The following is a 27,115-nucleotide window of genomic DNA, read 5'->3' on the forward strand; positions in this document are numbered from 1 at the left end:
GAAGTGTGCTGTATGATATCATAACCAGCTCATCTCCAAATGCTTTATCTACTATACTGACTTCCTCAGACAGCAGAGAAGATGCCTCAGTGCTATTATTTTTATTTTCAAATTTTTCATGTTGTACTTTTATCCCCATTGGAGAGCGTAGTGAGCTGAGGGGACACATACATTTATTTGAGCTGGATATAGCAATCTTAACAAACTCTCACTCCGAACATTGGTTCAAAGTTTACGTAAAGATATAAATAAAACTTTTCTGTTCCTTGTGGTCGTTTTATGTCCAAGTTGAAGTGCATCTATTTAGCTAAAAGCACAAGAAAAGGCCAGGGCCATTTTTCAAAAATTGATGACGGCCTTGCATATATTATTCAAACTTTTGTCCTTGTGCCAAACAGTGCATCTACTGAATAATAATTACAAGAGGGACTTAGGGATATGAGTATGCAGAATATGAAACACATGCCAATGTCCCCCTGTCACTGGAGGCTACATCAATGGAACAAGACCAGGTTGCAGGAAGCTCGATTTCTATTTGTTTTCCTCAACATTTACAGCCAAGACCGCTTTAACTGTTAACATGAGTATGAGCGGCAACTGGTGTATACATTAAAAATCCATTACTTTATTGTCATGTTTAGTGGCTTGGATAGCTGTTGGACATTTATGAGGATTCTGTGTACTTTTTTCTTTCTTTTGTTTTCTGGAAAAAAACTGCAGCTTGATAAGTCAATGAATACGGCTGTTAAATGTTCACAGAGTTCAGCTGGATCTTATAAGGGGACAAGGGATGAATAATCTTGGGAACTGTATTTTTCAAAAATGTAATTAAAACTGAAATATAAAAGTTTTCATAGGGATTAAAAAAAAAAAACAGATTAAGAATTTCACAGTTCATTACATACAGTGCTTGTGTCAAAACCACAAGACACTAGTGGGGTCAGAGAAAGCGGAAGGAGCTCAAACCCACCGGTTTAAACGAAGCCGCAGCGGGATAGTCGTTACTGATTTGATATGCAAATGAAATAACCTTATTTGCTAATCAGGTGTCCCCCTGTGGTAAGACAAAGGTGTCCAGTTTCAGGTGAATCGCCTTTTGCATCTGTAAGTAGAGAGCAGTGTATTGTAGCTTCATTAGTGTAACAGCTTCCTTCCTTGTTCTTTCCACTCTGAGATCTTTCAGCCTCTGAAGTGTCAATCGTCTTTGTTCTTAATCTAAGTGATATTTTAGACATCCATGTGCTTTAATGACTTATTCAGTCACTTGAACTGCACTTTGTGTTGCTCCAATTCCTCATTGGGTAATGAATGGCTTTATGTTTATGTAAAAGTTTGCTGGTATTGGCTTAACACTGTTCATACACAGTGTGTCCATCTTACTCTCAGCATTAATCAGACGCAGCCCATCCACAGACCCACTCACATACTATTACTTTTGACATCACAAATTACAAATCTCAGTTGGCTAACTGATTTAATTAAAATGGGAAATTCTGCTGGGTTTTCAGTAGGTGCCTTTTAAAAATATAGCTAATGACTCTATTCCTGGACGTTGGCCATACTGCATAAATTCATATGCATGTTTTGTGCAGAGCATTCTCTAGTTTCAGTTGTTAATTCCACTGGTGGTGTTTCATTGTGGAAATGAGGGAAGAAAATAGATGATTGATTTATGGAAATTCACTTTCTGGCTGTGACATTTGTTGGTCTGTAATATCAATAGAAGTACTGTCAGCAATGACCACTCCGGCATGACAGATGGAGCTCACAAATAATGAGCAGCACAAGATTGTGCCACACACTTGGACATCTTATGATATTAAAAAAATAAAAGGTTACGATGTGTTTTTGCATGACGGTTCCCTGTGATTTTAGCCTTAATTCTCTAAAAAAAGATGTGATCACAAAGGAAAGAGAATGACAGGCTTAAACACACACACACACACGTGTACAAACTCCTGCACACATCTGCTCGTCAGAGAGCCTGTTGGAATCTGTCACATGCCTGGCAGGTTCTGTAACTTAGGCAGATGGTGCAGCACAATTAGGCCCGCTGAATCTCTCAATCAATCTCTTGCATGTCATATGAAGAACCTGGACCTGCGCTGGTTGTTTCTGTTCATCCAATGCACTTTATATTCTACTCCCTTGTTTACAAATGTTTTTTTACATTTATTGACATATACTACAAACCATCTCTTTCGCCTCGCTGATCCTGAAAGGCCTCCTCTTTCATAGTTTGATTTAATATTCACCTTGCTTCCCTAATTTTCTGCAAACGACAATCTCCACATGTCTTTTTTCTTCTTCTTTTTCTTTGGCTGTCTTCCGCTGTTACCCAGTTTTCCAATACCTTTTCTCCACTGTCTAGTTTCACCACTGGCCCGAATGCAAAACCATACTGAAGACAATAGGAAAACACAAAGTCCTTTATTTACACCCAATTGCTATTAAAGGGATTTCTGTGGCTAGAAATTCACCAAGGAGCACAATGAGAGGAACAAGATATCTCTGCCGTTTCACCTTCTGTCCCATGTTCAGCTTACAATAGAGGAGGAAAGCGATCTGCTGCATCTGACACTGGCTGGGGCCATTAGCTGGTGTTGGTTAAATAAGGATACCTCTCACTGAGCTAGTTGCAGTGACGGGAAACATCTGCTGCTTGCACCGGGCCCCCAGTGGCCCTGAAGAGTCTGTCTTTGATCAGCGGCCCTCACCTTCCAAAGGGAGCTGCATGAAACAGTCTTTTCTTATACACACACACACACACACACACACACAGTGGGAGAGAAACGCTGAAAAAAGGGCAAACAACAAACAACCATAGAGTATATGTGTCAAACTCATGGCGTGCAAAATACTTGGTACAGGCACATCTGATACTACAAATCCCAGACTGCATTGGGAGAGCTGGTGTTTTGTCACATCAATCAAGGCCTGTATGTTGCTGGCTCTCTCCCACCCCTTTGTTGACATACTCAACAAGACACCTATCAAAATTAGGGGCTGTACAAAGAACACGTTAAGGAGGATCCACACGGAACCTGTGTTTTAGGAGCCCTAAAATGCTGTTTTCAAAAACAGGGTCCCACTGTGACAAAAAATCTCAAAACACCATTCAGTTATTCATGTACACCATCAGTGCACAACTCTGGCAAACCAGGAAGCCCCACCTCTCTCGCACTAGCATTCTGCTGGCACCATCTCGGTTGCTGTTGTCGTCTTATTGTGTTTATAGTATGCACATAATAAAACCCTAGCTGAGGATATACTGTAAATATTTAGAAATGACTGCATATTCTTTCAAATCTGCAAATTCACTGGGGGGAAAAAAAGAAAAAAAAAAAGCACAACTAGCCTCCCTCTCCTGCATGAAAAATATGACATATCCTCATTTCCAGAGGAAGCAAGCCAAACACCTCACTCACCAGTGAGGCCAGACGCCACCTTTGGACTGCCAATCCCGCTGTTGTATTTCCTCCACCTGTGACGGGAAGATGATTCACTAGGCCTGCCAGACTGCATCTAGGGACTGTGTGTACTGGGGCACGCTCACTGCCAGCATAGACAAAGGGAGGGTGGGGAGGAAACACTGGATTCTGCACCGCACTATGACCTGCAAATGCAGTTGATAAAATAATGTCTGTGAGCAGCTGCATCATATTCTAACTACTCAGACCGTAAAATATTCACCAATTTGAATCAAGGCATTGGGCCAGATCATTATGATGTAGCATACAGGAGCAAAACTGGGTTTACATATGTGGAGAATGTTCAAATCACTGTTGGCCTGTCCGGACACACCAGCTGCACCAGAACTACAGTATAATGTGGAAATTATAGATTAAATTGAATTTTCTTTTCCTCTTTTTTTTTTTTTTTTTCTTAACCAAGAATAGGCATTTGTCACTTTGGGGTTTGTGGGTTTTTTTTACTGTGGAACCCATGCTCCAACTGTGCTGCATTCCTCTCCCAATACAAAAACAACAAAGTTTTATTGTTCTAATGGAATACTCGATATAACCGGGCAACACAGTTTTCACAGTGAATTTACAAACAATTCCTTCAACAACATACACAACGGGGTGGAACAAATATTTTCCTTTTCTTTAATTGTGCAGATCCTTCTTTTTTAGTTTTTCCTTAAATGTCATTTAAAATAATGCTGTAAAATGTGTAAAACAATATTTCTATGTACATTTTTGTTTCTATAAAAACTTGGCAAACATTAAACCGCAGCAGTTAAAGCAAAATGTGAGAAGTTTTTTTTACTGGCACTGGGTTAAATCTTATTCAATTTAATGGGCTTTATAAATGTTGATGTAACTCAACCATATTACATTATAGATCACATGTCAAATGTTTGAAGAAAAAAAAATCTGATTGGTAGTAAGACTGGGGAGAAACAGAGAGAGAAATGTTGTATAGTGCAATTATAAAGGCCACTGAAGTTCAAAAGTCTTAATGGAATGACTTGTGCATGAGCCAAATTATTATATCCCCCCGCACCATTTCCAGGTGTTCATTATTCTCACCATGGAGAACATCCTGAGGGTCATGCCATGTACTAATTCTTAATTAACTGCCCAGAACAGAGATCATGGACGGCACTGACCCTGACTGATGAACGGGCTCAGTTGGATTCTCAGGACATTATTACTTAGGACTATTACTTAAGTTTGTAACTGTTCATTCTCAATAAAACCTTGTCTAACACAGTTACTGTACTGTACTGCGTGTCATGGAATTGAAATAAATCAGTCATGCGATCAGAAAGACTAACTAAAGCCCGCTGGAGGCTATGCATTTTCAAGGCTTAGCACAACTGGAAACACCTGTGGACTTTATGGCTTATGCGTAACCACTGGTTCAGATCTGCAGTGGGGTTCTGTTGGTTTTGTACATGCCACCTAACCGTCAACTGGATATAAAGAAGGTGCAAATACAACAAATGAATAAATCCTGACTCCATGGCTAATCTCGCCTAAAGCTACGTACCTCTGAGTGGCATGTTTTTACACTGTCTTTAGGATTACTCAAGTGCACATTCACAGTGCACATACATATTGGGGCATTACTGGCACTCGTAGGGAATACAAAAGCGGCAGCAGTGACTAAACGTCTATGTTTGCTTTGGAGAGATCAGGCGTGCCCTCCGTGTTGCAACATAGGCCACCTGCAGTCTGGGAAATAGGTTTCTGGGGGGAATTAGAAGATTCTGATGAATGAACAAGACAGACATGAGTAACCCTGCTCAATATACTGCTTATCTACAAGCTTATGTTGCACAAAGGAGGCAGATAAGCTAAGACATGCCAGCAGAATGAGGGAATGAATGGAGGAAAGAGCTGAAATGAGGCTGTGGGGGGCACGAAGAAAACATATGCAGGTCAAGATCTACATGAGAGCGGTCAGTTGCGACAGAGCCCAAATGCTTTGAATTGCCGCAGAACAGTTAACCATTGACTAGAGGGACTTATAGCATGGGATCCATGTCATCCATGGTTATTCTATTCCCAAGACCATGACAACAAAGCATAAAGTCATTATTAAGGCCTCTACTTGCCCTGGGCAGTGAATGCAACACTAATCAATGAGAAAGAAAGGTATTGTGGTTGGTCTTAGAGTGTAGGCGATATTATGTTCCTGTGTGTGTACGGATAAGACTATCCTGTCTATTAGAGTTCACTTAAGGGTGGTCTGCATGGTAGCAGCACACACCAGGTTCCAATTATTACTTTGTGAAAGTGAAGGAAGTACACAAAAATGACTGTGACTCACCTTCTGTGCGAGTTTACTTCCTAACTTATTAACTTTATTAACTTGAATCTGCGTTATACGTTTGCTCTGAAATATTCGGTTCACTAACATATAACTTCATCAACAGAAAACCATCCTGCACCAACTCGGTTAGTCAATGATTGATTTAAAGTGGGGGTGCTTAAACTTGTAAAGTCTTTTCTCATCGTTGTATCACTGAAAAGTACGTAAGTGTGTTTTTGCAAGACAAAATACCAGGAAATTGGTTTTCCAGAAGTGTGTGGCAGGCAAATCCCACATGTGGTAAACCCTTCACAATTCTGACGTCTGTACTTAAAATGACCTTTATCGTGGATTGACAGAGAATTTTAAGGCTGTCAGCATGTTTGACCCAGGTCAGACAAGATATTGAGGATGTGTTTGAGATCCAATCATTCAGAACAGATTTGAGGACGGTCTTACACACATATGGTCACATTCTTCTCGCAGTGTAAACACAGATGTTTTTCCACGCTCAACCACCTTCTGACCTGCAACATTTTTCTAATGAAACAAAACAATATTACTTCACGTCTCAGTGTTCTCCATACATTGATTTATTTGTGGCAGCGTGCCACGATATCAACTTTGCCACTTATTGATTTTCTATTTGTTTTTAGCATTTTTAAATGGTTAAATCTCATTTCACTGTTTCAGCTGTGCACAGTGCATTGATTCACTCAGCCTCGCTTGCCTCTCACACACACACACAAACACATGGACAATGGGCCCCGTCTGTCAGAGTCAGACTAAAAACAACACCTTTAGTCTTTGCAAACAGCAGTGATGTGCATGTTTGTTTTCATACAGAGCGGCGAAGTGAGACGTGATTGCAAGTGGTCACTCGAGATGCATGTGCGTGAACTCCGAAGTTCACCCGAGAAGCATGGTAATAGCAGGTACGAGGCCTGATTCCAGCACAGCCATGTTCACTTGTGGCTTTGTGTGACATAATTGAACTATTGCTGCCAAGCACCATAATTCTGTCCCTTTCGTTACACAATCGTTGTTAAACACACGCCATTTACTTTATGTCTATTTAATTATTCAACTTGAAAATTCTATTTGCTCTCTTTTCTCTGAACCTTGGGGGGCGGGGCTCACTTTACCCATTTGAAAAAAAAATACACAAAAACCTCTCCGATCTAAATCACCTATTTGAGAATTGCATTCCTTTCGGCTTGTCAGTTCCCATTCATGAGAAACTACCTTCGGCACTTTTTTGTATTTAAACCTGAGCAAATGTGGCACACTACACAATAGGGTTTCAGTGAAGTAAAATAATTGCATCAATACAGTGTGACAGGAGAGGTTGATTCATTCAGGAGAAGAGATTGCCTCTAGAGAGAAAAGTGTTGACAGAGTAGCAGGAGACAGTAAAATGGAAGGCAAAAGAATGAGGAGAGATGTAGAAAAGGGCAGTGTACAATTTCCATCACCAGACAAAACACTACATATTTCTTTGAGAGACCAAGTGTTAAGTTAGGCTACTCTGCACGCTGTCAATAGTGACGTTCATCATAGGGCCAGCTGCAGTCTATATATTGATTAAAGCATCCATCACTTTAACTCTACAAGACATTATTTCTAATTAAAAAGTAAGTCATAAATTGTGGGCTTTATTACCAGGATGAGGCTGTAAATAAAATTCAAGGGAGGGCAGGAACAGATTGTGGCCCCTGTCCACGGTTTAGGGCCGGCGTAAAAAGGACAGACGGATGTGATGACACCTTTGGGATGATCACAGGCAAAACCGTGGGGTTGACAGCAGGGAGGTGCTCTGCTCCACTCCAGTTAAACAGATGCAAATCAATAATTTCCCTGGTTGTGTTTTTACAAGACAGGCGCCTCCTCTCACAGGAGGCTAAGGAGCAGACCACACTTATGGAGAACAAATACATAAATAAAATTTTCATAAACCACTTGGGAATGTGTAAAAGGAACAGCCCTCGTTGTACTTGAGAATGATGTATAATCATAAGAGGTCATGAAAGTGTATGAAAGTGCTTCATCACACAACTGGGTTGGGTAGTAGGCTGGCTGTGACAAAAAAAGCCACTATTATCCATCTGTGTCTCAATTTCCCTCTGCTAAATAACAATTTTGCTGCCAAACATGCAGTCGCAGGACATTATTTAATGATCCTTGTTGATAAAAAGACCATTAGGACATCTACACTGTAGCCAAAGCTCTGACACAAAGCACACACTCAGTCATAGCAGAGGACACTTCACGTTTTGACAACTTCTGATTACCACAGCGTGTGCAGCCATTGTCAGGCAGTGAACTCCCCTGACAGACAGTTGCAGAGTGTTGGTTATTTTGTGATGGGCTCAGAGGGACGTCTGATATCAAAGGTACTAGCCAACGGCGGGGAGTGAAATGGAGAGAATTAGGGGAGGAAAATGAAGTAAAGGCATGTCACTGGACCCACTTCCTCCACTGCCAACAAAGGAAAGCATGTGCGATCATTATTCATCCGTCTCCCTTTTCCTCTCCTGGGTTGACAAGAGTAGCTCTGACCACACACGCACTTTCTGACTATGACTTGAAAATGACAGCAAGACAAGAGATATTTGGTTAACTGATGGCCAGACAGGTTCTGGGCCAAACTGAAGAAAGTGGGCTTGTCTTGGTGAGAGAGACAGAGAGAGAGAATCACCCTCCAGGGGGAAGCAAGAACTAATGAGTAAGATAAAAAGGACAAGATGGAGTGATCCTCTATAAAAAGACCAGCAGTAATCTCTGCCTCTCCTCCCTTGCCTCTCTCCTTAATGTCCTACGAGATATTGGCTCCTCCATAAAGCCTGCTGCCTCCGAACTTCAAACAGAGCTGATTAGAGCCACACACCTTGCTGGAGCAGAAGCTTTGGACAGGGTGTAGCAGAAGTTCAAGGGGGGCTCAATGTCACAAAAACCAAGGAGGAAAAACTTCACGCCAGTTGACATCTCTTTGAAAAGCTTCTGGTTTGTCAGCACATGGCAGCAAACACCAACATCAGCAGCCGATGCCTTGGAGCTCAAATAACATGAGTGTCTTTCAAATGAGAGTCATTGCTGCCTTGAATTCTTCTGTCATGTCTGATGATACCAGCGTAGCCTCAGAGCCCCAGAGGGGAAACCAGTGTTTGAATCCAATTGTCATCAACAGATCAGCCATTATCATAAATTGTCATCGAGAGGAGGGGAAGCAGAACGACACAGTGAGCGAGGAAGGAGTAGAAAGAGTAAAGATGGAGAGAAAGAGAGAGAGAGACTGCTGAGCTGCTGTCAAGGTTGTTGTTTTATTAAGATGCCCCAAACTGTCAGAGCAGGTGTCAGGAGAGCAGCCGGGCACATGACAAGATATGGTGCCAACAACCCAGTAACCAATTCTCATACCAAAATAGTTCTGTCACAATTTACAGTTCTCCGTGTCAGACCGAGGGGCACAATTATCGATGGGATGCTTACCTGTGGCAAGAAAAACGCTCACCTGTGCAGCCCTCTGACTAAAGTGGTGGAATGTGACATGCAATAACAACGTGTGTTTGAGAGAGACAGCCAGAGGGGAGTGGGAGAGAGAGAGAATGTAGTTTTCCCAAATATACCCCACTGTCCCATGTTAAAGGAATAGTTCAACAAGCTGGAAGAAATGTGTACCACTCATGTGTCTGTAATAAAAATACAAACAGCAGATGTTACCTTAACCTATAGCAAGAACAGAAATGAAGGAAACCAATAAGAGTGAGTGCATTCTAAGATAACAAAATCTATGTACCAGTTCTTCTGATGCTCAGTTTATACATACTGTCATCATCAAGATTATTCTTTGCTACTGTTTTTGAAAAATATCTAAAGTGGGTTTAGGGCTGTTTGGCTGCAAGAGCCAATATTCTCACATAAATCTCTTCAAACCTATCAAAACGATGTCTTTTAACCCTTTAAATGACTTGTTTAGGGATCCATGATAATGGATAACTGATACCAATAGATATACATTTTTGTGTAAGTGAAATGCTCATTAAGTCTTTTCTCTCATGAAATTAATATAATCTGCATACTCATGTCAAAGCAGGTGTAGATTTAAATCTACATTATGCAAAATAATTAAACATGAAAAATAAAAAACATTATAGTTACAGAGAACCCAGCATAGAAGTCAAGGAGGTAGCAGCCTTTTGTTTTAAGGTGTGTTTCCACCGGCTCAACTCGCCTCGGTGCGCTTATTTTGCGTTTCCACTAGTGTTACTATTTCTAGTCTTTAGTCCATGCTGGCCACTGCTTGGTCTTCCTGTGATGGAGTGCCATCACAGGAAGCTGTATTTCAGCCCAGTGACTATGTCAGATGGAGTCTGTGCTCTGGTCATGGAGGAAATAAGTCTTAATTAACTGATTCATGGCAATTTCATGCAGCCGTGCAGCGATGACTCCGCCCACATTTAAGAGGTACTATTTTGTAGTGGAAAACCAACCTAAACCGTGCCGTGCTGAGGCGAGCTGGGACTTTAGTCATTAGTCAAAACAGGGGATCTTGACATGTTTCCTGATATGCGATAAAACATGTTTAACCCAAAATCGACTGATACGTCATTAGACATTGGAGGAAGAAGTTTGACAGCTACTACACAAACAAATACATTCCTTACATTGTAGAAGTCAATAAATCAGATTCTGAATAAACTGTCTTGTTTGGAGAGATGTGCCGTTTACGGAAAATTGCGAAAATGCATACACAACTTGCACATATGGAAAAAAATGCATGTAGCAGGGTAACATGGTGAGGGGTCACTGCAGACATGAATACTGTATAGGAAAAAGCAGTGTGGGCATACATGCAATGGCAAATACTACACATATACATTTACTGTATGTACACGCACACCAGCTGACACACAAAGAGCATATGCTGATTAGGCATGACCACACACATAAATACATCTTTTGAAGGACTCGACAACAGAATAATTAGGTCCAGGACAAAACAGCCCAAGCAACAAAAATAAATGAATACACATTTAATTTATTCATAAAGAGTCCGCCATTCACAACTGGCCTAAATAATGATTCTTAAATAAATGCACGTGAATGAGCTTGAGGTTAAAATTGAATGATAAACCCTCCATTCAAACACATCCTACTATTCATGCCAGATTCACCAGTTCACATGTATACACTGTAAATATGTACAGTATAAATTAGCGGTGAAATTACTAAACAACATTTTCTTGCAGCTGAGCAACGCCTCGCCTATTGGGACGAAATGACCGCAAATGACCACAAAAATAAATTTCCAGCAGGTTGCTGTTGTCTTGACAACAGTAATTTAAACAAAGGGTCAACAAATGGGTTATTATCAGCCTTGCACTACATCAGGCAGTGTGTGCCTTTTGAATAATTTGGTCACTTAGAGGGTGTTGATGCTGGTACCCTTGAGCCAGGCTGCTCTTGTGCTGAGCATAGTTGCCCAAGTAACAGGACAACAACAAAGACTTGTAAAGTCAACTACCTCTGGAGAGGATTCAAATTCAAGAACACTGCTGACACTGGCCAAAAGGATTTCACTCCCTTCCCATTCAAATGACCTGTTTTGCATCCTTTCAAGCCGTTTGGACAGGATCACACTATGAAAACAAATGGCAGGGCTTTAAAATAACAGAACCAAAAACCTGGCGGCTTCATGTCATCACTGGCCATTATGGTCAAACTAACTTGAATGGTGGATGCCATGGGTGACCATGTTGGGTATGCAAAGCATTGTGAGAGCGTGCAGGGGTTCATATTCTCTCAAAAGGACTTTCAAGAAGTATTATAGCTCTTTCTTTAAATAATATGCTTTAAACATTAATCTCTTTCCATGCTATGAAACACTGCGCTTTTAAATCAAGTCTGGAATCTGCCTTCTTCAGCCCTTAAGTGATCATCCTGAAGTCAATTGTATTTAATCCAAAGTGACCACAAATTAGTGAAAAGAAGGTGCATCAAATGAAGGTGTTAATTCCATGTCAGGATGCATCAGGATATTTATCATCAAAGCAATTCTCAGCCATTAATTCACTTGACATCTTTCAGGCCTAATAGTCTGATATCTGAGAAGCAGCCCATGCACAGTCTCACAGCATGACGTCTGGAGGAAAGCAGCAGGTTGCGGGACAAGTCGCTGAAACGGGAGTCTGCACAGAACAGAGATCAAGGATGCGTGTGCCAGATTTACACTTCATATCTAAAAACCACAAGGCAATGCCACGCACAAGTACCGCCTGCTGCTCTCAATGTTATTCAGATGACAGCACAATTCTATTTTCACCTTGCAGCTAATGTGACCATTACTCCCGATGTCAGCAACATATTCTGTCCTTCCTTTTGTGCTGGATATGCTGCCAAACTAGCAAATTAATCTGGGAAAGTGTGTGTCGTTGCTGGGATTGAGCATAAGTGGAGTTCTAAATCATTCTCCTCTGATAATGCCCAGCCCATCAACCCTCCCGGATTAATGAAATACAGAACATGAAGCCAAGCCGGTTTCCACCGAGTGGAAGAATTTGTTTCGGTACACAAAAATTTCATATTTTTCCGTACCTTTCCCAGGGGCCCAGAGTAATGGTACGGTATGATACAGGTGGAGCTTGACAACAGTCAGCTCATCGAGTGACAGAAAAGCAACGCTACGCAACGTCTATACTCATATAAAGCTTGACATCTTTTTGAGACAAACAGCAACAAACCAAACAGAAATAGAAATGAGCTGCTGGATGTCCTCCGTTGTTGTCCTTTGTGTTGTGTCGCATTTAATGTCTTTTATTGTCGGTGCACCGGTACAACATCAAACTATTATCTCGCTGATACAGCTCACATCCCGCCTAACAAGTGCGGGTTAAAAACCAAACTGTACCATGATGGAAACACAGCATAAGCTCATGTAAGTCATCAGAAAGGTGATATAACACACACTACGGCAGAGCCAGATATGCCTTGATCTTGTCAAGCACAATGTCATAAAAGAGCACAGAACACTTGAACATGGCCTTGAAGTGTGTAGACAACGTGTGCACAACACACAGCTGCAGGGAGGTAGTTAGGAAAAGAGTTAAAGGACAGGAAGATGCATCAAGTCAAATGGAGGGGAAACAGGCTAGATGAATGTGGTAGGACTGTGTGTGTGTGTGTGTGTTGGGCTTGTCGGCAGGCAAACCTATCATCCACAGAGCCCACTACACTCTGAAGGGCAAACAATCTCCCTAATTGAATTCAATCCAGCTTCACCACAGGAGGTACAGAGGCTAGTGGCTCCATTCAGAATAGAGAGGGTTGGTGGAGGGGGCAGCATTGGAGGGTGTGTGTGTGTGTGTTGAGGGTGGGGGTGGGGGGCAAAACAGTGCTGTAGAGAACAACAGTAATAAACAGAACACTGGTAAGAGGAAGGGTTGGTGTGGGGAGGTTTTGGCAGTTGAGTGGTGGAGGTTGGAAAGGTGGGCAGAGAGCAAGCTAACTGAGGCTTGGAGAAATGGAAGCCAACAATGCTTTTGCATGATTACACCGAAAACACAATTTGCATCAGGGAATGAAATCCAAACATAGTTGATGGGTATGTATGGTTACCAAAAAACAAAAGGCCTCCTCGACACCGGCTGCTGAAATGTAAGACTTACCAGTGATGTCCCTCATATTTGCATAAGAAGATGGTGAAGATGAGTACTACCTATCATGATGTTTTTTGTTTTTTTTTTCAAATCCATCTGATTGCCCACTTGGCCAACATGAATGGTCTTCATTACTGCATTGTATTAATGAGAACCTGAGTTTGCAGTTAATGGTTGGTCTACTGCATATTCATGTCAAGCAATGGATGGAAAGTCAGAAATTATGATTATAATAAGAAATGATCCGATACAATAAAGTGTTATAATCGGTTATCGGATACTGGTCAAATTTACTGGATCACATTATCAGGAAAAGACATTCATATAATCTGATACAATCCAAGCACAACATAAATGTTTCACTTAGCACAGGCTGTAAAGAAGGACATATGCAAGATTTAATTTGACCAGAATGTGAGTGAGGCATGGACACGTCTGCCATGCTGCAACGATCGTGTGAGCTATGTGGATTTGTTTTAACATAAAAGAAAAAACAAGAAGTTCTGTATTAAACTGGTATTAGTATCAGTATCGGACACACAATGTCATCCATAAATAGAATAGTACAATACCTTATGAGAAGGAGTGTGAATCTCGAGTCTGCTCCTCACAGATCCAGTCTATCACATGCCAGAAAATAAAACCATGGTCTGTCCTGGAAGGAAACACAAAGAGGAAGCAGGTTAGGAGAGACAGCAGGGCAGTGTGGCATCACAGTAATATGACAGAATGGATTATTTTAAAATATCCGGCAAGGCACATAATTAAATAATCAAAAGTACCTTTTCATGTTTGTGAGGACAACTTTAGAACACAAAAACTTTACTGAGAAGACAAACAAACAAACATATTTATGCCTGCAGTGATAATTTGTCTCACACACACACATACACACACACACACACACGCACACACACACACGCACACACAGACTTTATCCTCTCCTGGGACGACCATTATTAAGCGGCATCTTCATAAATTTTTCAGCTGTTGTCTGGTCCCCACTTTGGTGATAGAACTGAATAGCTGCTGTATGAAGTGCCATTCAGGTCACATCAGCTTTTACAGGCTGATTTATTAGGGCCCAACAGGGGCTTGGTGATGGGCTGCAGGACAAAGAGCCTGTTTTAAACTACATTAACACTCTGCAGTAAATATCCCATGCAACATTAGCATTTTGATGACTGCCTCCCTCAGTCACCTTTTGCGGCATCTCGTTTTCCCGCTGCGCACATTTTGCTCTCCCGCTTCATCTCTCGGCCTTTGTTACAATCCATCTCGTCGCTTTCTCTTTCAGCCTTCATGCCTGGGCTGTGTGCATAGATGATGTGGTCAAGCTTTTATATTAGAACTGAATTGATGTCCTACATGCACATGTTTTAAGAGGCATTGAATGAAACTAAAAAGAGTGTTCATTCTTTACTTACAAAGCAGGAAACATGTCTCTTTCCTTATTGTCATGCAAACAATCTTTTCTTGATTTTTAATTAAATCTCACCTGCAATAATAAAAGAGATGAGCACCAGCACTTGCGTAATTGTGGTGTCTGAAGCAAGTAAGGGTTTTGAATAACAAACCCAAATAATTAAAAAAAGGATTAATCAGTAGTACAGCGTTTACTATGCAAATTGGGTAGAGACTGAATTTGAGTGAATTTAAAAGACTGTTTTGTTTTGTCTTTCACATGTCAACGTATCTTTGAAAAGCATTGGCACATGCTTTTCAAAACTACCATCTCTGTCCATGACAAGTTGTTATCAAATTACAGACAAACAATGTAATAATAAATAAATGCATTTTCAAGCTGCTAAAACCTGCCAAATTCAATCAATGTTATAAAAAAGAAAAAAATAATAATCGTATCTACAGCCAATCTTCAAAACATAATCTGGGCACAATGGCCATTCTGGCTTCAAAACAAGTGCTGCGGTCATAATTTTTCAAATCTGCTGTTTGTCCGCTGATCAGATGTGAGACTTTGGCAGAGGAAGCAGATGCCATAGGTCAATTCCGCTGAACCACTGCAGGCTTTTTGGTCAACAGAGCATCTGCCAGTCATTTAGCAGGCCTGGAAGTGTTTGGAAAGGAACACACTCGCACCATATTGCAACAATCCTGACCACAAACTGTTGCACAAAGGGATAGCAAGTTCACAGACAACAGGAAAATAAAAAAATGATATCCCAGACAGTTTAATGAGCAGTGCTTGGCTTTCATCATCCGCTTGCACAAGATCCTGTTTTTATTCAGAACTAATTTCCTTTAATTACAGCAATGGTATAGATCTTTTTCCAGTTGTATATATGCATCTCTTATAGAACCAGTATTCACTTCTCTCTCTGGTTGTCCTCGCGGAGCAGAGACATTTCTCTGAGCCAATTTCAAACCTGCTCTTTTATAATAATTGGTGTTACAGTCCAGGCATTAGTTAGGAACTGAAGCTTCCTTCATATCTTCAAAGGGTTTTGGATCAGAGAAATGTACACCAGGCAGTTCCAGGCACCTAAGGCAATCTTGTACCATTACTACTAAGATGTTCATTCCAAAGATTCACAATTTCTTTAAAGTACCAAGCAGGGATGACCCGACATGAAATTGTGCCAGAAAGCTGCTCATTAATGCCAAAGATGCCCATTAATGAAAGTTAAAGTTTAGTTACTCAGGATTGCGTTGTTTTTCAGAACAACATAGCAGTTGCAATTTGATTTTCAATTATTTTCTGGAATTTTAACAAGATTCCATCTGTGTAGTCTATATACCGTGATGCACGAGGCAAGATCTCAAACATTTGTATGTGTATTAAAATCGGGTCGGCTTTATCGTTAGTGATGTAGTGAAGTAATTATGACAAGCTGTTAAGCCACATCTTTCAAAGTTTTGGAATGGGACACCAAATGCTGCTGCTGCAACTCCGCATTTCAGCAGCTCAAGCTAATATTAGCATTTTGCTTTTAAGACTGGTAGGGTGATATGTTCTGGGTCTTTGGTCTTTAGCAGTTTGAAGGATTAAGTGCCTCTGCGCTGCCGCTGTACACACACACATACACCTTTTAAGTCTCGGTCTGATTATATACTGCAGCTTGATAGAGCCTGTTTTCAGATGATGGACACGGAATATGAATCATTTTACATTGTTTCTGTTCACAAACACCAAACAGAGACAGAAATCCAAAGGTTATGCAATGCAGCTTTAAGTAAGCACAGGACCCCTGATATTTTGAAGTATGTTTACAGATGCAGTATCAATACTGAGTCCAAAAGGAGGTATGAAGCAGCTTTACTGCAGTCACACAAAAGTGTCCTGGGAAAAACCTCGGGGCCATTTTCTCTGGCACATTATCTACTGCGGTGAAGTGGTGAAACAGACTGACTAGCATGCTTTCACTGCCATGAACTTACACCCAAATTTGATTTCACCCCCCAAGAAATTGATTCATTGTGGTACAGAGTGCAAGACATCACTGATGAGTCTGGTCATGAGTATAAGCGACCACTATACATCTGATCACACCTAACAGTCATGTTTGCTATAACAATGCTTTTCTGCCATTAAAGACTTCCATCATCCTTTAAAGCAGCTTCGACAATGCACTGAAATGTGTTAATGGAGCTGCTTTCCATTATAAGGAAGGTAAACTGTAATGGAGGGAGCTGAATATGATATAACAAACCTAAAAAACAAAACAAAATTATTAATACATTTCTTTATTGCACTTGACATCTTCTGTTTTGACCTGTGTTTGCTCTATAGCTGTTGGTTACCTCAGCCTCAGGCATCACACTGCCTTGAATTAAGATAACTAATCACAATGAAAGGTGCTGGGCTTTGAATTTAAACAAGTCAAGAGAATCTGGGTTGGACTAACCAAACAAAACACTTTCTGCCTTCAGGCAAACACTTACATATTGAAGTCTCAGTCCATTCTTAAAATTCATCATCATCGTCAACACCAGCAGCTCTTCATTGTGTCAAAAAAAAAAAAAAAAAGCCATCGGGAGACAAAAGCATACAAAACGAAGCAATGGATGCATGCAGCAGCTGTATGACTGATCCAAGCTGACAGCCTGTGGTGTGTCACTATAAAAGCATTTACTGAGGCACAGCACTGTGGCCGGCCCAAAGCTCATCAAAGACTGGCTTATTTTATCAGCCAAGTGGAAAATGTGCTGAGAAAGAGAGGGAGAGGAAATAGAGAGGAAGTCAGCGAGAGTAACTAAGCTATTGTGCCCATCGCTGACCCAAACACCCGTGTTACAGTAGTCACGGCCACTCACAACAAAAGCCCTAATCGGTGGAGCAGGGCTCTAAATTAAATGACCCTGCAGTGGCGACACTGTAACTAGCAGGCCGACCAATGCATTCTGGGGAAAAAGGGGAAAAGAGATATGGCTAATGAACAGAAAATGAACTGAAACGGTGACATCTTTTACAAGCAGAGCCAACCTTGAGTGACCTACATACTCCAGTGTGAAGTATGCAACATACACGGTTGGAAGTCATTCGACTTCTCGCAGGCATTTCATAGATTATACAGACTTGAATATGAGCCGCTTTCGGAAACAGAAATGACCAGGCTTTGTAAAGATTTCATTTGCACCCTCGGGTAAAACTGCACTTCCAGAATAACGTACTGTGACTTTCACCAAATGTAACTATCACACTTCTCACACTGGGAGGAAGTGTCTGCATATAATACATCAATCAAACAGACATTCTGGAAAGGAAAGCAATTCATCACTACACCAAAGTATGACACACAAACAAGCCCTTTAACATATAACCGTATATTCCACTGCTTTTATCTGTTAAACGATCATGGCTGGCTCATGTAGAAGGAAGGGAAAGATTTCCAACTGAAGTCAATGCATGGGCAGCATCCCTATCCCCAAGGGTCACATTAAATTCAGGGAAGCTGATAACAATTGACTGAGTTCGCAGGCAATAGCAGTAAGATTATGTAGTTACATCTGTGTCTTCTCATTCTTTATTCCAACTGCCTTTCTCAGCCACATGACTTCTTTCACTCCCCTTATACATCTCCATTATTATTAGCTTGCTGCTATTTTGTTTTTCTCTTGTGCGCTCTGTGCTGACATGTCAATGAGAAGTGGTGATGTGGGACACGCAGCAACAAACACTACAGTCCTTCCCTGGAAGATGTCCTCACATACAGGCTCTAATTGGCCTTAATTAGAATGGGAAGAACCTCAGGATATGCGCCTGTATGTTTCCATGTGCTACGTGCATGTGTTCTTGTTTGTGTCTGCAGAAACAAAGCTGATAGAAGTGATGAACACATACAGCCTCTGGAATAATGCATTCAGCCAAAGTGGTACGCAGCACCTCCATTTTAAAATGTTATATGTGGGAGTATGCAAGCTCATGTGTTTGAATATTTATGTAAATATCATGTTCTGTCATCCTCAGGCCCCAGATTGCTTTTATAGCCAGAATGAGATTCCAGTTATCACATGGTCTCACCAGCAAATCCCAGCTCAAAGCCAATATTTAAAAGGCTTAATGTCTATGACGCCCGACGCGGAGGACGTGAAATGTATCGTCACAAACAAGCTGTCAAAATGCCATACATTCACACGCAATTTTACCCTCTGCTGAGGCCACAGAGCTGTTTACCTTAGCCAGGGAATATCATTATGATAATCATGCTCATCTATATTTGAAATACATACATATTCCCTCCACGATGACCAACCTTGCAGCAGAACATAAACGTCAATAGAGGGGAAAATGGTATGGGTGACACTAGTGGGACATGACACCATAGGCCTTTCATGAGGGTGCACGTTGTGTGCATGTAGAAACAGTCATTTAGCTTTGATGATAATGCTACACAGACAGGAACAGTCTGTGAGGGGTTACTGGCCAAGGCCAAAGAGAGACGCTCAAAGGATGTTCTTGAGATCATCATCAGTGCATCATGCCTTATAAGAGAGTGCTCTTAATGTTTTTGTTTTTATTGTTCAATGGAAACCAGAGCTGCAATTTGTAATAGTTAACTTTGACAAACTTTAAAAAAATGGAGATTTGGATGTTGATAATACAACAAATAAGGAAAACAAAAAAAATCAAGTTAAGAGAACATCATTTGATCAGTTCAGTCGTTTTCACTGTCAATTAATGTGCTGCTCTTTTTTTTTTTTTTCAAACATAGTATCGGTTTAGTTGATAACATTTAATACTCTAATAAAATGTCCACGATGAAATCTTCAAATTTACCGTTTTGATCAACCAGAAGAAAAACCCTGCTGCAGTTACACCTTTTTTTAAAAATATATACATTTCCTTCACTAATGTAAACCACACACATTTGCTGCATGGGGGGGGGGGGTGCACCTATGCCCCCAGTAGTTCCCTCCTCTACTCGATCTGCAGAAAATCTGCAACTGATTGAAGACCTGGCTCAAATTACTGGTTACTTCTCAATCCTCTTTCCATGCGCAAGCACGTGCACTCCAACCAACCGTCTGTGCCCTTGCCCTCCCCAACCTGACAAATATGGAACTTGACCCTTTCTGAATTCTGAAGCCGACCTGCACACTGAATATAACCTTGGCAGAGTCGCAGAGTATTTGAAATGTGTTTCCAATAAACTCAAGTTGTTGACTATGTGTGTGTGTGTGTGTGTGCAAATGTACGCATGCCTTGTAGTAGACTGTTTACACCCAGTGTCTTCACATACATACAAACATGTGCAGACCCACATGTAATTATTTACACATAATGTCTGTTTTTAGGTGTTTGTGGGTGTACAAGGGTTCAGTGACCATGTGTGCAGCAGGGGGGGCTCTGGAGTGTCTCAGCACCCAAGGTGCCAAGGACATGACTTGACAGGTGTGTGTGGAGGACGCAGTGGTCTGCAGAACTGCAGTGGGCAGCAGCACAATGTGCCCATTCAGTCCTGGAAGGAGACAAGTGAGATACTGCAGGACCACTGTGAGGAGGGGCAGTCATCTGGGCCACGTCAACCTTTCACTGCGACTACAAAGAAAGACAACTCTAACTGCATCAACAGAGTAGTGTGACCTCATGCTGGTTAGATATCTACTGGTATGTGACTGGTTAAGGCTGTTTCCACTGTCTGTTTTGAGGCTAAAAATTAAGTTTGTGAGTTTGTCGATGAATGTTCACTTCAAAGACTGTGTAGCTATGATATATGTAGTTGTAGTCATTTCCACTTATCTACAGTATGTGCAAAAGCTTTTAAAAATAAACAAGACATTAAAATGAAGAAAAATGCATTTGTTTTTTTTGTTTTCTAAATCAATGAAAACCCATATCTACCATCTGTTATTCAGCAAAAATGAAAATGAACAAATACAACAGCTCTGACTAATTTCTAATTTAGCATACATTCCTCATTTACAAGGATGAATGAAGTTACCACTGAGGTGGGGAAAGTTTACACTGTCTCTAAAAGGATGAATCAACAGGGATAAAAAGCAATTAGTCACTGAATTACAGTTTCCAATACACCTCAATGAGTTCTTGTGCACGCACATGTATGTTCAAATACTTTCAGAAAAACTTTGAGAACTTGGATGAGAAAATAACAAAAAACAGGCTAACAAACAGACAGAAAAGACAAGGGCCTGGAAAAATGACAGAGCTATGTGGTCTGTGTGTCCTTGATGCACCTCTAACAAGAGCATTTAAAAACACACACAAACACACACACACTGCCACCAGCACTGCTGTCCCTGCTGAAAATTGGACAGGCATCCTTCAGCTGTGACATAAATCTGTGGAATTGAGGATGAATACAGACAGGGTGGGACAAATTTCATATGAATTTGAAGCCAGGTGAGCGAAGTCGTTCAAGACTGCTTGAAGGGAAAAGCTATACATTATCACAGAGGAAAGAAACTGTAATAGAAAAGCATAAAAGTCTGGAAATTCTGAATGTTTTTTTGCCAATGATGTTGAAAAAAAAAAAAACCTTTGTTCTCTACCCCACACCCTCCCTGGATTTTCTATATGCTCTCTCTCCTAGCACAATATATCCAACATCAGCAAGATAATGTTAACCTACATGCGTTGCTGCTCCACACTACACACCAGAGGTCTCTGAAGCTGTGACCTCAAGACTCTCAAGGCTATCTGCCCACTAAATCACATTTGTAGAGTCATATTAAACACGTAGCCCCGAGGAGAGTAAAAGCTCAGCAAAGAATGATAGGCATCTCTCCATCACTGAAAGCCTGCACTGCATTACTCCATGCTAGGGGCTGATGTGATGTGGCCATCGACTGTGTCAGTGTTACAATATGGGCCGTGGATAGGTCTTCAATTCTTCTTGGGTTGCAGCAATTAGATAAGAGCCATATTCTCATCAGTTCACATGCAATAAGAAAATAAGGCAGTGGCTCCAATGTATGGTCACAGATGTAAAAAAATGGGGTGGATAGGAGAAGAAACCACCACATTATGAAAAAAATCATAATGGTGAGCAGCAGTGTGCTGTGGTCACTGGTGCTCACACACCAAAGAGGGAGCTACATACTAATGGAAAAATGCATCTTTGAAGCAGATGTTCCTACCATTCCTTGCAGTTATGTTTAATTGCGATAATCACAATGACACAATGGTTTAATTACCAGTGTCCTTACGTTACATTTTACATTATGTCCAGTGCCAGTGGAGGAATTAGTGCTGGCAAAATGCATTCACCCTTAAAACAATCTTCCCCCGAACCCCGAAATGCTTCCTTTGTGTTCACATATTCACATCAGTACACACTGGGTTTCAAACTCTGATTGGACTTGGTGAAATGGCCCCAGAATTTGCTTACCAGTTTCCAGAGAAGGTAATGTGAGCAATCTGACCTCCTTGCATTTTACCTGTTATGGCATGTTGTTTTTGTTAGGTCAGCTAGGAATCAGGTCAGGAGGAGTCAATTTTCATTTTAACTGGGCATAATAATTCATTCCAGCAACCCAGTGGAGGTAACAGTAGCGGGGCAGCAAATGGCAAACTATATATATTGACAGTCAGCATGTTTTTTTTTGGTTTCTGGTACTTGGGTCACGTATAGGTCGCAAATGAGATTTTAGAATGAGGTTTGCGGGTCATGAGATCGGTGAAACATATTGTGCATGCCATCAAAATTGTATATGGGTATAAGAAAATAAACTGCCAATGCATGGTAATAGACACAAGAAGACAGATGGCTGCCGGAGTGGGGTTTCTTATGCATGACGGATTTTTCGCATCTGCTGGTGTGACTGTGTTAGGCTCGCGGTCAGGGGAAGTTCTCAAGAAACAGGAGGAAGCATTATCTGAAAACAAGCAAACAAACGCCATGCTGTCATCGGTTTCCAAAGCATCTGATCTTTTTATAGTCCAGTGTCATCTGCGGTAGCCAAGTTGGGCAGGAATCCTGCAGGGACCTTGAGGGCAATAGAGGTGGCAGTCACACTCCCAACACCCAGGTGAGAAAACATTCTGCCAAAATAAAAGCTTATATCATGGAAACAGCACTTGAAATGGGGATAAATCCCTCGGGGGAAAACTGTAGCAAAAGCTTAAAATATTGATTCACAACCCTTGCTGCACCTTGCACCAAAGGGTGGTCAAAGTTTGTCAGATGTCAAAATGGATCATAAAACCCATCAAACCGCTGTAAAGGTAAAGTGCCTATGTGGCCTCTGACCAGACCTGCCTCAGACTCTATTCAATTGAATAACATCTCCTAATTAGATGAGCAGGATGTTTTCATGTACATATGCTCTAATTGTATTAAAAGAAAAGCATGAAGTGCCCCAACCCCCAACCCAATCTGCCTTCTGTGCAGCTATATAGACAAGGCTACAATAGTCTCTCCCTCTCTCCAGTCCACAGAAGCAGGGGAGAAAAATGAATAAATAAAAAAGAAAGAAATCGATGCACAAAAAGCACTTCATTCCTGCTCAATTTCATCATCTACTGTCAGTTGTAATTAGAAGGAGCTTCAATGAAGCCTCAAATCCATGTATGCAGGACTCATGTTGACTGAATGGTAAGTCAGGTTAATGACAACGACTGTGCGGCAATTCACTAAATTAAATGAACATATACACTTCTTTGTTTGCTATGATAGATCGTTTGCAGAACAAATCATATAGGTAAATAGGTTTTGGATACGCTCAACATAACTGTGAATATTTTTGTCCAAAAGAGTAAATTAAGAGAGAAAATTTTGACTTCAACAACTAAACCAAAACATTGTTCATCTCGTTTAATTTCCACCTCTGCCAAAGCACCACAAGAGCATAAATCATTTTTACACACTCTGAAACTTCAGCTCTCTGCACTGATAACACCAGCTGAGAGACTGAAATTAGCTAATTACCTGTGTCTCATGGCTGCATCCAGGCTGCTGGCCCAATTATTTCTGCTCTGGTGAAATTGTAAAAGGCCTTTCCAGCTGTGTTTGACACAAAGCTGGCTTAGGGAGGCTTACCACTGACCAAAAACATAAACAAGATTACAGGAGCCTAACCTTTCACTGTGCTCATGAGTGACAACAGAACCCCTGCTCAATGAACCTTTAGTCTGAAGCAGTCAAAAACAGTGGATAGTCGGATTTCAATACTTCTCACTATGGACTGAGCCATTACATAACAAACCAGTCCTTGTTGCCTCTTCCAATCAATGCAGGCTACTCATTAGTAGACAGTGTATGGCACATGAACATCAGAGAACAACACATTAAGAAACAGAAACTGCAGACACAGGTGTAATGAAACCAGATAACGGACATCTACTTAACTCCAGCATTCCACTGCTGACTTCCAGGGCACAAACTATAGTTCCCTTATTAATCATTATGGGCAGAAATTCCATAAAGGTTTGCCTTACATTGACCTGTGTGAGCTCATTGTCTGGTGGCATGCTGCAGTTTCATATGTTCCACAACTGGTACACTACTGTGTTTAGCTTTGTGTGACCTATGTCAGTCTGACTTTTAGCTACATTTATTATGTATGAGCGTGTTAAGGGAGGTCTATGAGAAGATTATAAAAGCTTAAAATTTTCATGAGCTTAATCTAGCTATCAACCTTCAGATTACTACAGAAGCAGCATAATGTGGTAGTCAATAAACAATCCACATTTATATCTCTGACTGTAGGGCAAAACGTGGATGCTAAGCCGTTTGATTTGTATAGTTTTGAAATTAAACATCACGTCATTTTTAATACATTTTATGTGTTTGTGCTTTTTTTAAAAAAAAAAAAATCTTAAATGTTTATTTTGAACACAAAAATAGGAGTACCTTTTTCTTTTTGAGTGTGTGATTGAAATACAAAAATGGGGCTTTACATACGTTAATGTTACCAGAACAGCAGATTTTTAAACCTATGTTCTCAGGTTTAAACACCTTGAAAAAATATTAATTGAAATCATACTTGCAAGTTGTGGAAGCAGGGTACTGCAACTATCAATGCAGTCTCTGTGCAGAAGATAAGACTATCACTGTGGAGAATACGAAGCCTGGAGAGGACTATCTGACAACTTAACTCCCACTGTCTGTCATTCTGTCTTCCCAATGATGTATTGGTGTTATATGCACTGTTCACCCAGCAGAACCAGTCAATACTACCATGCTGAGGAAGGCTTTGGTGAGACAATGGGAGACTGTGACCCTTGTTATGGAATGACAAAACTGCACAAGGGTTGAGAAGAAAGAAATGGGTGAGGGTGAGGAGCTGTTTTCTTTGTCAGTACCACATTGTCAGCAGTGCTGTAATGGTATTCTAATCAAGTCTTTGCAACAGGGTGTTTTTTTTAGGTTTCGTTAATTAAGGGTACCGTATTACATTTAAAGAGTTAGGTTTGGTCAGAGATAAAGCCATTCACACCTTTTTATTGTTTCCCATAAATACAGCTCTTTCAATCATCTGCATCTGGAGACTGATATTTAGAATGCGCTGTGGTTGTGCTACCTGAACTGTGTTGAGCCTGCCTTCATTAAAGACAGTTTCTCCAAAGCTCACTGTTGCTTAACACTATGAGAGGAAAAAGAAGTGCAAGGATCAGTAACGGTCGCTCAAATTATCCCACACATTTCCTGTCAGCACCTCAAGGTGCGTTTGCCCTTAATTGGAGGGAGGGCTCTGAGCAACAGCTGAAATGTTCAGTTCACTGTTTGAATCCAGCCCTTGAACCAAGGTGATGTCCCTGTGTAGGTAGACAAGAGGAAAAGACCCCCTGTTTTCTTGCTCCTTGCCTCGAGGGCTCCGTTCCTGCCTTCATGCCACCACTATCGGCTGCTTATTATTTGGCTGAATGAGCTGAAGCTGGGCTCATGGGGCTCACTTCTGACATAATGACTGATTACAGTCTTGTGGTTCCCCCCTAAGAAATCCCACAGTTGCTGCTACTGTGCCGTGGTGGCTCAGCATCACACGCAAGACCAATGTAGAGGTGGATGGGGAGTAGGGGGGTGTAGCTGAAGCTGGTCTTTTCCAAAGACGGCGTAACTGCTACCCATACTGTCATGAGTGACAGAGTCACTGGTGGACACTGGGTCATCAACCTTCTTGTCATCAGGTGCCTTGTTAACAACTGCTACTGGTGACTAAAAGGCAGACACGGGAGTATTATTAGACTATTTCCTTTCCTAAAGCTGAGTGTGACTAAATAAGGATCTATGCATTTTAATTCCTGCCTGAATAGTAAAGAGACAATTTTCCACTTCTCCACCCTGCAGAAATGAATACATACTAATGCAGGCTGACATTAATCCCAATAGGACTAAAGTGTGCTAACATGAACCATCCATAATACCCTTCCTCTTATTAAGACACGGTGCATCCTTGCTCTTGTGTGTAGTATACAGATGCAGGTGTGACAGCCATCTGAAAACAACACAGAACAGGCTCTGTCAATAGCTACCGTTTCTGAAGTCACTCTGTCAGCACTTTTCAAACGCCAGCTTTCAGGCAGTCAATTAAGTTCAAGGTGAGACAAAAATGTGTTGTCATTTAAACGGTTGTGCTCCACTGGGGCGGTACATCAAATCTGTCATCTCCATTGCAGGGGTGACAAAGGGCTGGCAGGGAAGTTTATATTTGCCAGTGGATGCACAGTTCTGCTGTCATTATAGCAAACTAGAGATGAAGCAGGATAGCTGATGTACAAAGTGGGGAGAATTAAAAAGCCAGTGTTCACCGTAAACCGAGGCTGTTAACGGCGGGAGCGAACAAGGCGCTGCTCCTGAAGAGCATGCAGGCTGTACTTCCAGCCAGATCCACCCCCCACTCACATGCACTCCTAAATCCAATCCTATCTTATCGATTAAGAAAATCAATTTGGTCCAAGTCACAAGCACACAGGGAGCTGCTGAAATGCTGCAATATATTTTAAAGTCACAAGTGGAATCAGATTCTGATCAACTCAACAAAATACACCCTGGTTTAAAAGCATGACAAAATATGCCCTTTTCTCCTATCAAGAAAAAAGAAATAAAAGGTCTCACATGACAGAAGCATAAATCCATCATTGTGGAGCAATTCACCTGTACGAAAAGACTTTGTAGTTCCCGTTCACCTCCAGTAATGCATCTACTCACTCAAATTCTCATCAGGTATGAATGAGGAAATGTTTTTCTGTTTCCTCCCACAGTAAGCAAGATACTATGTTCTACTACAGGCCACTTAAAACTCGAGGGCTAATTGGATCTTCAGAAGAAAACACT

General features: G+C 41.1%; 1 protein-coding gene across 26 annotated transcripts in view; it reads right to left on the reverse strand.

Moving 5' to 3' along the window:
* Positions 1–27,115, reverse strand: part of LOC122765983 (adhesion G protein-coupled receptor L3-like) — a 196,362-nt gene that overhangs the window by 157,246 nt on the left and 12,001 nt on the right. For 25 of the 26 annotated variants that reach the window (XM_044020513.1, XM_044020538.1, XM_044020516.1 and 22 more), the window contains exon 2: positions 13,991–14,073. The gene's annotated coding sequence lies outside the window, so the exon portion shown is untranslated. Of the gene's footprint in view, positions 1–13,990; positions 14,074–17,321; positions 17,342–27,115 lie in introns of those variants that run through there. The other variant, XM_044020512.1, reaches the window with a different exon arrangement.

This window comes from Solea senegalensis, linkage group LG3 (genome assembly GCF_019176455.1).
Source record: "Solea senegalensis isolate Sse05_10M linkage group LG3, IFAPA_SoseM_1, whole genome shotgun sequence".
Taxonomy (NCBI): Eukaryota; Metazoa; Chordata; class Actinopteri; order Pleuronectiformes; family Soleidae; genus Solea; species Solea senegalensis.